The sequence below is a fragment of the Zingiber officinale genome, chromosome 7A (assembly GCF_018446385.1).
Source record: "Zingiber officinale cultivar Zhangliang chromosome 7A, Zo_v1.1, whole genome shotgun sequence".
In the NCBI taxonomy this organism is placed as follows: Eukaryota; Viridiplantae; Streptophyta; class Magnoliopsida; order Zingiberales; family Zingiberaceae; genus Zingiber; species Zingiber officinale.
The window spans coordinates 25,376,574-25,390,965 of record NC_055998.1 but is presented as its reverse complement, the minus strand read 5'-3'; the positions used below and the strand labels follow the sequence as shown (position 1 = coordinate 25,390,965).

Sequence of the window (14,392 nt, the reverse complement as noted above, 5' to 3'; positions counted from 1 at the left end):
CGACAACTGTACTTGCTATGCGCGTATCCCTAACTAGACCCGAGATAGCTGGTCTCGAATCTAGTAAGGTTTACTAGGTTATCTAAACCTAGGGACGACTATGGGAGTCCAGCCCAAGGACAACTGAGAGTCCTGTATACTAGGTTATCTAAACCTAGGGACGACAATGGGAGCCCAACCCAAGGACAACTGAGAGTCCAGTACAGTGCCACTGATAAAAGTAAAATACTTGTTATCTTTTAATACTTCTAATATATAATGCCTCGGCATTTTCTTTAGCACCTTGTGTGCCAAAATCCCTAAAGTCTTGACTTTGAGATCTACTTAAGGCCTTGGCCTTTTTCTTTCTTTTCTTTATCTTTCTTATATTTGTCTTAAACTCTTAAAAAGAATATAGGCATGCTACAACAGAATTAAATCAAAGGAAAGAAAATCTGACTTCTATAAGCATGCTACATCAGAAACAAATCAAAAGAAAGCAAACCTAACTCCTTCAAACATGCTACAACAGATTTAAAACCAAGGAATACCAATCTGAAATCTTTAGGCATGCTACAGCAGAAATAAATCAAAGAAGAAAAATCTGCATTCTTAAAAAAAAACTGCATACACTTAGGGAGTAGCTGTTCATGCTTGTTAAAGTAACGAAGTAACTAAAACTGCAATGCTAATAACAGGGCTGATCATGTTTAAGAAATAGCACCAAAACTGAACTAAAAATGCTGAACTGCAGAATAACTAAACCTATATGAACTACTGCTATGGCTGCATTCAGAGGGCAGAAATAAGGAACTGTTCCTGTTCGTTGCACAGCAAGGAAGATCCAACACTACATACTTAAGGTAAATGACTGTTCATGCTTAGTAAATCAGCAAGAAAGTCAAACTTGTAATGTACAATCTGGCTGTTCATACTAGTTAATTGCAAAGGAACATCTAACTAAAATGCTATTCATACTAACATAATAAGAAAATATTCACGCTTGTTAAACTAGCAAACTTCTTAAACTATCTACTCAAAATAAGAGGCTGTTCATGTATAGTAATTAGCAAGAAGAAATCAAAACTAAGATGCTGCCCAAGATTTAAACAGTAAGCTTGAGATGAGGGCTATTCATGCATGGCAGTAACTAAATGGTTCTATAACTGCACACTTTAGATTAAGGTAAATGGCCGTTTGTTCTTGTTAAATGACACGAAAGTGACAGAAATGCTAATGTTTACATGCTGGAACTTAAGGTTGTTCATACTCATGATACGCAAGGAAACTAATACTACATATTTTAAACAAGGGCTATTCTTGCTCATCAAGGGAATGGTAAACTTCAAATCTGTACACTCGAAGTAGGGCTATTCTGGCTTGTTAAAGGGCCCAAACATGACAGTACTGTGATTCATGGTAGCAAACTCAAACACAATCAGCATAGTGATTCACGGTAGCAAACCCAAACACAACAATATTCAAGGAAAATTCGAAACAACAGAATAAGCAAAGTCCAAATCTAATCCAATTAAAATCCCCTTCCATCTTCCTTAACAACTCACGGCAGCAAGCCCTAAGCCAAGAATCTTCATGGCAAAACTCGAAAATAAGGAAAAATGCAATCCGAAACCACTCCTACCGCAGGTGAGAAGCTACTTACTTCGGTTCCTTGGACTTACAGCCGACGAGAACAATTCTAGGGCTTCGGAGAACTCGAGCTCTCGGTCCCTCCTTATGCTCACGGCTCCTCCTCGACGAGAGGATCGCAAGGAGATGAAGAAGCGTTCCGATGTGTCTTTGGCCGGCCACCGGAGATGCCCTAAAGCTCTGCTGCGTTTTTCGCCCGAGAGAAAACGCCGTCGCCGAGAGAAAGGGGAGGAAAGAGTTTAGGTCACGGGTAATCATCAACTTATCCCTCTTTATAATACCTAGGTATTCTGTTATGGCTTAAGATTATTTCGCTATCTATTTAATCACAAAAAAAAAACTGCTTGAACACTTGGTCATCCGCTCCACTTAAGTTTCGGGTCGGGTCCGAGGTCGCGAGTTCGAACCTCGGCCCGACCCTTTTTCTTCATCCTTTTATTTCTGTTATCTATAACCACTTAAATATATTTCGTTTCCTATTTCATTCATGAAACACTTGCGGAACAGTTGGCTCTCTGGATTCGGTTAAGGTTTGGTTCGAGTCCGAGGTCTACGGTTCAAATCTCGGCTTGGACATTTTTTTGTCGAAACTTCTTTCATTTAGTAAAAATACCAAATGACCTTCAAAAATTATATAAAAATACTCTAAAAATTTCTAAATATCTCTAGAATATTTCTATAGCATTTCTAAATATTTTTAAGAACGTTTAAAACTCCTAATGGGGAAAATTTGGGTCGTTACTGAGATGAAGGCTGAGAAGAGGGCTTCAAGGACAACTCCGGAGTGATTGTAAGTGATGTGTGTAGATTTTATACGCTTGTTTAACATGTTTTGACGCACATTCCTATATTTTATGCATGATTTATCTATGCATTTCTATTCTCCTTTCTTTACTTTTAGCATATTGACTCTTCTTTGTTCGGAGATCTGCTCTTATGTATTTTCTTTCTATAGGAGTCAAATTTGGAGGGGAAATGATGTTCATGACGAATCTAATCAGCAAACGAAGGAAGTCAACGTTAGCCATGTGTGCCACATGACCATGCCAAAGGAACAGGAAGGAAAATGATCTTGGTCATGTGGAGCAGACCGGGTGTGTAGCATCAGCAGAAGAGAGGGTGGACATAGCTGTGTGGTTTTACACGGTCGTGTAGATCTACATGGTCGTGCAACCTTTCCAGAGGCCAAGCATTGTCAGGTTGTGTGTGCCACACGGTCGTGCAACCTTTCCAAAGGGCAAGCATTGTCAGGCCGTGGGTGCCACACGACAGTGCAACATTTCCAGAGGCCAAGATTGGCACGACCGTGTGTGCCACACGACCGTGTGAGTCGTTTAGAGACGAAGTATGGCACAACCGTGTGAATCTCACACGGTCGTGTGACTCTGGCCGAGAGCTAAGCAGCCGAGCCCATGTTAGGTCCACACGACCGTGACACGGGCCGTGTGGCGCTCAAATCCCCTACTCTATATAAAGGGTTTCTTCCTCTCTAAAAGGGGGGAGGCTCTCCCTTTGGGGAGATCCAATCTGACATGGGTCGTGTGGCGCCCAAATCCCCTACTCTATATAAAGGGTTTCTTCCTCTCTAAAAGGGGGGAGGCTCTCCCTTTGGGGAGATCCAATCTGGAGGCTTTTCTCCATCTTTTGAGTGTCAATTTGGTGATCTAAAGACGTTTCCATTCCTGATTTGACTCCGGTAGCAAGGATTGGTTCCAAAGATTACTTATCGGATCTAGATAAGCATTTCTTTTTCTATCTTCTTGATTTAGATCGAAATGTTTATGATCTTCTTATCTTCGGATCTTTTCCTTTATTTCATGGAGTAGATCATGGAGTAGATCTTCTTGTTCTGGGATGGAGGGAGTATTTGTGATGTGAATTGTTGTAAGATTTCAAGGATATGCTGACTTCTTGTTTCAATGATGTTGTTATGTTTTGTATCAATTCAATCTTATATGGATTGTTGTGTTTGGATCTAATTACCATTCTTGATTTGATGTTTGTATTACTTGTGGATCTTGTAGAGGAATTCTCTAGATTGTATAACTGAGGGGCGTCGTGACAGGGCTGCCCCATTAACGAACATCTTAGGGATCACCTTGAAGGGTGAAACAAGAATCTACAAAGAAGTGGGATAGATAGATGAGTTGTTCCCTATATCTTAATGTGAATTAATTTGTGACGTGTTTCTATGTTGTATGACCGAGGGGCATCATGGCAGGGCTGCCCTGCTAACGGACTTCATAGGGATCATGACTATTTAATTGCTTAAGGTATAGATATAAGTCCCTTGCTAGTGTTTTCTATAGGAGATAACCGACGACTTCTTACAAATGCATGACAATTGAGGATATAATTGGTAAATCATATTACATTGATAAGTATCACAAAGAAACTAAATCTCCTAGAACTTTTATAAAACCTAGTTTCTGCATTACTTTTCTATTTCTATTTTCTAGTTGCTTCTTAGTACGTGTAATTCCTAGTTGATTGTTTAGCTAATTCGCTTTGAGATATCTTTAGTGGTTATAATCAGTCCCTATGGATATGATATCTTTTTATTACTGACGATGAAACCGTGTATTTGCGGTTGCGTAACAACTGCTCATATGAGAAATTTTATTACAAATTTCAGACAGTCAGACTCAGAATCTTTATTTGAAGCATGGGATAGATACAATAACATGCTCAGGCAATGCCCACATCATGGATTGGAGAAGTGGATAGTGTTGCATACATTTTATAAAAGCATCAATTATCATACTAAGGTGTCCTTAGATTCTGCTGCTGGAGGGGCACTTATGAATAAAAGTTTGGATGAAGCCAAAGATATTATTGAAAGTGTATTACAAAACCATCATCAGTGAGCCACAAAAAGAAGTGGTGGCTATGCCTTTTCAAACCCAACTAAAGCATCAAGAATATTTGATGTGGATGCAATTACTATGATGTCTGCAAAACTGGATGCTCTTACAAAGAAGTTGGAAAATATGAGAACAAATACTAGCACGGTCAATGTCATAGTATGTTGTTGTGAAACATGTGGAAGTTCTTATCATGCTCAAGACTCATGTCCTTTAAACAATCAGAGATAGAACAATCCATATTCAAACACATACAACCCTGGGTGGAAGAATCATCCAAATTTCTCTTATAGAAATAATCAATAACAAGGACCATCTATGGGGGCTAGACCAAGTTTCCAGCCTGGGCAATAAAATTTTCAACAACAACCTTCTCAGAGCAATCAAATTTCTAGATTGGAGAAAATGATTGAAGAGCTCATCTTAAGTCAAAATGAAATGAAGAAAGAATTAAAGGTGATAACTCAAAGAATTGATAATTCAGAAAAGCACCAGAAAATTCAAGATAGTCAAATTGCCCAGGTAGCTTCATCATCTTCAAGAGCGCCAGGACAGTTTCCAAGAAAGCTTGATGTTAACCCCATGGAACATTGTAACAGAATAGTAGGAGCGGACGGACCTTGAGTGATCCTTAAGTGACTGCTCTTAAAGGTGTCACGCCCCCAAGGAGTCCCTGCTGTTAGCTAGAGCCCTAGAGCCAATCATTTGATGATTGTATTATGGACTTATTGTATCATATTCTTATATTAATAAAGGCATTTGTTTGGTTATTATACTTACTTGTATTGGTGCCAAATAAACTAAGTATAATAACGTCCTTGAGTAGAAGGTTCTTACCTATATCAATCGATTGGTTGAATCGATAGTGAGATGATATAGGGAACACTACTCTAAATCATTCCTAGTTGAGTATTAACATTCAGGGACAATGTTAATGCAATAAGACTAGCATGTAGGTCAACTCGATGACTTGATCTCACAAGTCATGGATATGGAGATATCAAGTTGACACATGGGTATGCATTGGAGAATGTATACTGAATGACCCGCCATGAGAAAGTATCATGGATCGTTATATGAGTGTCATATACTTTCTCATGTGACTATTAGTATGACTATTGGTCCTTAGACCTGAAGTCACCATGGTTCCCTACATAAGGAGTTATGTACTTTGGTTTCGTCAAACGTCATTCGTAACTGGGTGGACGATTACTGGGTATATAACGAATTATGCAGAGGGATGTGAGTGATGTAGATGGGATCTATCCCTCCCATATGACGGGAGCGACATCGGTATTCTTGATAGAGTTAGACCACGAAGTGCATGGCCATGCCCAAATGAGTCAACATGAGATGTTGAGCTCATTTGATCGAGTGAGTCTACTTGGAGTTCAAGATTTAGATTGATTAGAGGATGACACGGTCTATGCCTCACATTGATCAATCTAGATGTCTAGGATAGAAGGACAATGTCACATATTGTGAGGAGTCACAATTAGTAGTCACAAGGTGATGTTGGATCTCAACATTCTTGTAACTTGGGTAGTAATGATGTATTGCTAGATACCGCTCATTACTTATGTTTCTAAATGAGTTTAGGGGCATTGCCAACGTTACAAGAACCTATTGGGTCACACACAAAGAACAAGTGGATGGAGATTAGATTCATATGATGAACCAAGAGGATTAGATTCATTTGATGAATCAAATTGGATTAAGAGTAATCCTAATTGGGCTAATTGAGTTGGACTCAAGTTGATTCATGTGTTCAATGAGTCTAATTTAGATTATGACTCATTGAATCAATTTAATTAAATGAATTAGATTCATTATATTAAATTGGCTTGAATTAAATGGTTGGATTAGATCAACCATGAGAGAGATTAAGTCAAGTTTGACTTGACTTGAGAGGAAGATGAAGAGTTAAGTTTGACTTGACTTTATGCCACCTCATTGGTGAGTTGGCATTAAGTGGACCAATGATGATGCTCCACATCATCATGGTTACTTAAGTGAACTGCCACCTCATGGGAGTTACCAAGAGTTGTGACTCTTGGTATCCCATGGAGGTTACAAACCACTTAATTAGATGAAAAGAGTTTCATTTTGCAAGTGTAACTCTCATTCAAGTGATCTTCCTCCTCCTAAGCTCTCTTCTTGCTCCTTCTCTTCTCTTGGTCGTGGGTTTCAAGCAAGGGAGAAGAAAGGAGAGTGAATCTAATCCAAGAAGAAAGGTCAGTGAAAGTCTCATAGAGATTTTAGAGGAGTGTGTTCTCTTCTTTTCTTTTCATCTTCTTCCAATCCTACCCGAGAGCCCTAGAGAATGCTAGCACACTTGTGGTGCTCTCTTCTCCATCTTTGTTTGTTAGAGAACACATCTTATTCGTGTGGATACTTCTAGAGAGTTGTCTACGTTGACAACTTCGAGATCCAGCGTACCGTTGGACGAGCGGGATTTGCGAGGGCACGCTTCAAAGGTATAACTCTTATCTACTGTAGATCTGGAGTGTGAAACTCATATTCATAGTTTTAGAAATTTTTCTTTGCACGGATCCGTTGTCTTTGGGGCTTTCGGGGTTTCCACGACGCGAAAACGCGATTTTCGCGGCCCGAAAAACCCAACAGTACTATCAGAGCCACGTGCAAAGACGAATACGAGTTTATTTTGTGTTTTATGAAAACTTTTAAGTTCTGTAATATTCTGTAAATTTAGGTTTTTTATAGTTTTTATGGGTAATTTTCTCGTAGAAGCGAAGCATAAGTGTTTCGGCACTTGTAGGCTTCCGCTATCGGGAAGATTTTTCCAAAACGGCCAAGTTTCACCCCAAAACCTTTTGGGACAGCGGGCTAAGGTGCTGTTAGATCGCAATGGAACCCTCACGATGGTTAGATCGCGGGTAGGGGTGCTGCCCCTGGCCCCGCAAGGGGTTTCATTCCGCGATTGCGCCCGAAAACCGCTAAACGGAACCGCCGGGAAATTGTACTCGTAAAAATTGTAAAAAATTAAAGAAAAATTACAGAAAATTATAGAAATATATAATTTTGAATTATATATTATTTTGTTGATAGTCATGGCCCAAAGACCCAATATGATTGGATAATTTGTGTTGTAATTCATAATACGGCCTGCGTGCCGTGATGTGATGTGCGTGTTGTATGTTTTTATTCTTCCGCGACCTGCACGTCATGCCTTTCTTTTTATTCTTGTTTTAAATTAGATTTAGACTCGAATGTAACTCGAGTTTCAAAATGTAATGTAAATTTTGAAGCGGTGGAAGGTCCACTCGAGACGGAGTTACGAGGAGGGCGCGAGCAACACGAGGTGGTCAAAAGAAGGAGCTTGAGAAGCTGTTGACCTTAGGTTGACCATCCGATCTTCTCATTGGCTTGGGAAGATCGTAGTAGGGCCATGACATAATCACAAAATTATTTGATTAATTATTTAATTAATTGTTTTGTGTGTATGTGATGCATGCTAGTTAATTAAGTAATTAATTAGTGCCTTACGATTAGATTAGATCTAAATCGTGCACATGATGCACCCTTCGATTAGATTAGATCTATCGAGTATATGATACGCATCATCGTTTAGATTAGATCTAAAACGCGTCAACTCGTAATGCCTACCATGCCGTGATACCTACCACTACCTCGATCGCATGTTGCTGTTGAATCTGCCAAAGCAGAGCAACACATACTATCTTGGTAGGGTACGGAGGGACAATCTTGGTCCCGCCTATCAATGCATGGGTGAATACAACTCAATTAGATTGAGTATTCCTAGTTAATTCGGTTGGATCGAGTATAACTATAGACATTCTTCCAACGGTTGGAAAGATAGGTCAAAATCACATATATATTAACTCTCGGGCGTATTAGCCAAAGCTAACTCAAGTTTTAATATAAATGCGGATTTTGATCCTATAAACAAGAGTTGCATAGAGATGTAATTGGTAATCATTACCTACCAATCATACTAAGTCTTGGGCGTATTAGCCAAAGCTAACTCAAGGGTTAGTATGATGTGGATCTTGTCCCACATGAATTATAGAATTCTGTGGGAGCATCATTTAGTTAAAGGCCTAATTAAATGATTAAGAATATGATATTTATTTCTGCATTTATTTTTGTTGTAGAATTTCCATGACGTCAAACACGAACAACTTCTCTCTACGTTCTGTCCTTAAGAAGGACAAGCTCAACGGAGCAAATTTCCTGGACTGGTACAGGAACCTGAGAATAGTTCTCACCCAAGAACGTAAACTGTATGTTCTGGAGCAGCCCATTTCGGAGGCTCCTCCTGTCACTACCATGCGAGCAGACCGAGATGCTTATAAGAAGCATCAAGATGACGCATTAGATGTGTCCTGTCTTATGCTCGCGACCATGAACTCTGAGCTTCAGAAGCAACATGAGTTGATGGGCGCTTACGATATGGTTGAACATCTTTGTCACCTATATCAAGGACAAGCAAGCCACTGGAAGAGGAACTCCAAAGAATACCTGGAAGATCTTACGAAGAAGAGAAATAAGATTTATACTTCAGGTATACATGTTATAGAAGTCAACCTCTCTATTTCTTCATCGTGGGTATTAGATACCGGATGTGCTTTGCACATTTGTACTAATGTACAAGCGCTGAGAAATAGCAGGGCATTGACGAAGGGTGAGATAGACCTACGAGTAGGCAATGGAGCACGGGTTGCTGCTATTGCTGTAGGAACTTACTATCTATCTCTGCCCTCTGGGCTTGTACTAGAATTAGATGATTGTTGTTATGTGCCTGCTTTAACAAAGAACATTATATCTGTTTCTTGTTTGGACAAGAAAGGTTTTTCGTTTATAATAAAGAATAAATGTTGTTCCGTCTATTTAAACGATATGTTCTATTGTAGTGCATCTCTGATAAACAGACTCTATATTCTAGACTTTGAGAGCCCTATCTATAACATAAATACCAAGAGGTTCAAGTCAAATGACATGAACCAAACCTACCTCTGGCACTGTCACTTAGGTCATATAAATAACAAGCGCTTATCCCAGCTCCATAAGGATGGTTTGTTGGACTCATTTGATTTTGAATCATATGAGATATGCGAGTTATGCCTACGAGGCAAGATGACCAAGACTCCCTTTAGTGGGCATAGCGAGAGAGCAACTGATTTGTTAGGACTCATACATAGTGATGTATGTGGCCCTTTCAATGTTGCTGCTAGAGGCGGTTATAGATACTTCATCACATTTACTGATGACTTCAGTAGATATGGTTATGTGTACTTGATGACACATAAGTCAGAATCCTTTGAAAAGTTCAAAGAATTCAAGAATGAAGTACAGAACCAGCTTGGCAAGAGTATTAAGATACTTCGATCAGATCGAGGTGGAGAATACCTTAGCCATGAGTTTCGTGACTACCTAGCTGAGTGTGAGATTCTATCCCAACTCACTCCTCCTGGAACACCACAGTGGAATGGTGTATCCGAAAGGAGGAATCGTACCTTATTAGATATGGTACGATCGATGATGAGTCACACAGATCTTCCGACATATCTTTGGGGCTATGCTCTAGACACGACAGCTTTTATACTCAACCGAGTTCCATCCAAGGCCGTGATAGAGACACCATATAGGATATGGACTGGGAGAGATGCCCAGGTGTCTTTCATGAGGATTTGGGGTTGTGAGGCTTACGTTAGACATCAAGTCTTAGACAAATTAGGACACAAATCCGACAAGTGATACTTTATTAGATATCCCAAGGAAACTAAGGGATATTACTTCTACATTCCCAGTCAGCACAAGGTAGTTGTGGCAAAGACTGGGGTCTTTCTAGAAAGAGACTTTGTTTCTAGAAAGACTAGTGGGAGCGCGCTCGATCTTGAAGAAGTTCAAGATACGAAAAATAGCACTAATGCCTCGATGGAAATTGAACTGGAACCACAAAGTGTTGTGGATGATGATGTTCCACAAAGAGTTGAGGAACAACAACCAGTTCAAGTAGACATACCTCTTCGCAGGTCTGATAGGGTACGTCGTCAGCCTGTGAGATACTCATTTCTCTTGTCTGACCATGATGACGTTGTGCTCATAGATGATGAGCCTACCACCTATCAGGAAGTTGTGATGAGACCAGATTCCGAGAAATGGCTAGAGGCCATGAGATCCGAGATGGAATCCATGTACACCAACCAAGTATGGACTTTGGTTGATCCACCTGAAGGGGTAAAACCCATTGGGTGTAAGTGGGTCTTTTAGAGAAAGACTGACATGGATGGACTTATCTATAAGGGTCGCTTGGTAGCTAAAGGTTTCAAGCAGATTCATGGTATTGACTATGATGAAACCTTTTCTCCAGTAGCGATGTTTAAGTCCATTCGGATCATGCTTGCTATTGCAGCCTACCATGACTATGAGATATGGCAGATGGATGTCAAAACCGTGTTTCTGAATGGAAACCTACTCAAGGATGTGTACATAACACAACCTGAGGGTTTTGTAGATCCACAGCATACTAGCAGAGTATGCAAGCTGCATAGGTCCATTTATGGACTAAAGCAAGCTTCTCGGAGCTGGAATCTTCGATTCGATGATGCAATCAAACAGTTTGGTTTCATCAAGAACGAAGATGAGCCTTGTGTCTACAAGAAGGTTGTAGGGAACATAGTTGTCTTCCTCATATTGTATGAGGATTACATACTACTCATTGGGAAGGACATCCCTTTGCTTCAGTCTGTCAAGACCTGGCTAGGGAGTTGCTTCTCAATGAAGGACTTAGGTGAGGCATCCTGAATTCTAGGGATACAGATCTATAGAGATAGATCTAAGAGATTGCTTGGCCTAAGTCAGAGTACATACATTGACAAGGTACTCCTTCGGTTTGCCATGCAGAACTCCAAGAAGGGATTTCTGCCGATGTCACATGGTGTGAGTCTTTCGAAGACTCAAGGTCCCTCTTCTAGAGAGGAGAGAGACCGCATGGATCAGATCCCTTATGCCTCAGCCATAGGATCGATCATGTACGCCATGCTATGTACTCGACCTGATGTCTCGTATGCTTTGAGTATGACGAGCAGATACCAGTCAGATCCAGGTGAAAGTCACTGGATAGCGGTCAAGAATATTCTTAAGTACTTAAGAAGGACTAAAGAATATTTCTTGATATATGGAGGCAATGATGAGCTAGCTGTAAAGGGTTACAGTGATGCTAGCTTCCAGACCGACCAGGATGACTATAGATCGCAGTCGGGGTTCGTGTTTTGCATTAATGGTGGTGCTGTGAGCTGGAAGAGTTCGAAGCAGGACACAGTAGCTGATTCTACAACAGAGGCCGAGTACATTACTGCATCAGAGGCAGCAAAGGAGGCAGTTTGGATCCGCAAGTTCATCACTGAACTTGGGGTGGTTCCTAGCATTGCTGACCCCATTGAGCTCTATTGTGACAATAATGGAGCTATAGAACAGGTGAAGGAACCTCGCTCACACCAGCGGACCAAACATATACTACGGTGCTTCCATCTCATTCGAGAGATCATTGAGAGAGGAGATGTGATGATTTGCAGAGTACCTACAGAGGCTAACATCGCAGATCCCTTGACCAAGGCTTTGGCACAGAGGAAGCATGATGGTCACACTAGGTCATTGGGACTTAGAGCCTACACTGATTGGCACTAGTGCTAGTGGGAGATTGTTAGCTAGAGCCCTAGAGCCAATCATTTGATGATTGTATTATGGACTTATTGTATCATATTCTTATATTAATAAAGGCATTTGTTTGGTTATTATACTTACTTGTATTGGTGCCAAATAAATTAAGTATAATAACGTCCTTGAGTAGAAGGTTCTTACCTATATAAATCGATTGGTTGAATCGATAGTGAGATGATATAGGGAACACTACTCTAAATCATTCCTAGTCGAGTATTAACATTCAGGGACAATGTTAATGCAATAAGACTAGCATGTAGGTCAACTCGATGACTTGATCTCACAAGTCATGGATATGGAGATATCAAGTTGACACATGGGTATGCATTGGAGAATGTATACTGAATGACCCGCCATGAGAAAGTATCATGGATCATTATATGAGTGTCATATACTTTCTCATGTGACTATTAGTATGACTATTGGTCCTTAGACCTGAAGTCACCATGGTTCCCTACATAAGGAGTTATGTACTTTGGTTTCGTCAAACGTCACCCGTAACTGGGTGGACTATAAAGGCGATTACTGGGTATATAACGAATTATGCAGAGGGATGTGAGTGATGTAGATGGGATCTATCCCTCCCATATGACGGGAGCGACATCGGTATTCTTGATAGAGTTAGACCACGAAGTGCATGGCCATGCCCAAATGAGTCAACATGAGATGTTGAGCTCATTTGATCGAGTGAGTCTACTTGGAGTTCAAGATTTAGATTGATTAGAGGATGACACGGTCTATGCCTCACATTGATCAATCTAGATGTCTAGGATAGAATGACAATGTCACATATTGTGAGGAGTCACAATTAGTAGTCACAAGGTGATGTTGGATCTCAATATTCTTGTAACTTGGGTAGTAATGATGTATTGCTAGATACCGCTCATTACTTATGTTTCTAAATGAGTTTAGGGGCATTGCCAACGTTACAAGAACCTATTGGGTCACACACAAAGAACAAGTGGATGGAGATTAGGTTCATATGATGAACCAAGAGGATTAGATTCATTTGATGAATCAAATTAGATTAAGAGTAATCCTAATTGGGCTAATTGAGTTGGACTCAAGTTGATTCATGTGTTCAATGAGTCTAATTTAGATTATGACTCATTGAATCAATTTAATTAAATGAATTAGATTCATTATATTAAATTGGCTTGAATTAAATATTTGGATTAGATCAACCATGAGAGAGATTAAGTCAAGTTTGACTTGACTTGAGAGGAAGATGAAGAGTTAAGTTTGACTTGACTTTATGCCACCTCATTGGTGAGTTGGCATTAAGTGGACCAATGATGATGCTCCACATCATCATGGTTACTTAAGTGAACTGCCACCTCATGGGAGTTACCAAGAGTTGTGACTCTTGGTATCCCATGGAGGTTACAAACCACTTAATTAGATGAAAAGAGTTTCATTTTGCAAGTGTAACTCTCATTCAAGTGATCTTCCTCCTCCTAAGCTATCTTCTTGCTCCTTCTCTTCTCTTGGTCGTGGGTTTCAAGCAAGGGAGAAGAAAGGAGAGTGAATCTAATCCAAGAAGAAAGGTTAGTGAAAGTCACATAGAGATTTTAGAGGAGTGTGTTCTCTTCTTTTGTTTTCTTCTTCTTCCAATCCTACCCGAGAGCCCTAGAGAGTGCTAGCACACTTGTGGTGCTCTCTTCTCCATCTTGTGTGTTAGAGAACACATCTTGTTCGTGTGGATACTTCTAGAGAGTTGTCTACGTTGACAACTTCGAGATCTGGCGTATCGTTGGACGAGCGAGATTTGCGAGGGCACGCTTCAAAGGTATAACTCTTATCTACTGTAGATCTGGAGTGTGAAACTCGTATTCGTAGTTTTAGAAATTTTTATTTGCATGGATCCGTTGGCTTTGGGGCTTTCGGGGTTTCCGCGACGCGAAAACGCGGTTTTCGCTGCCCGAAAAACCCAACACCTGCCACAGGAAAATCTTGCAGCATCTCCCCTGTACTAGTGACAATCTGAAGCATACATACATACAAAATACATCAGCCACATTCGACCAGAATATATATATATATATATATATATATATACCCACTCGGCTGTACTAAAAAAAACCAACACAGTGAAAAAATGATAAAGAAAAGCTCGTACAAATCAAATCGACACACTGCTAGTCGGCTAGGCTTTATACAATAACTACGAACACCACAAAATAACACATAACAAC

At 40.2% G+C, this 14,392-nt stretch overlaps 1 non-coding gene across 1 annotated transcript; it reads right to left on the bottom strand.

Moving 5' to 3' along the window:
• Window positions 1–4,235: 4,235 nt before the first annotated feature.
• LOC122003183 lies at window positions 4,236–4,342 on the bottom strand. Its single transcript, XR_006117846.1, has one exon. It is a non-coding gene; the product is annotated as a small nucleolar RNA R71 (small nucleolar RNA).
• Window positions 4,343–14,392: the final 10,050 nt, after the last annotated feature.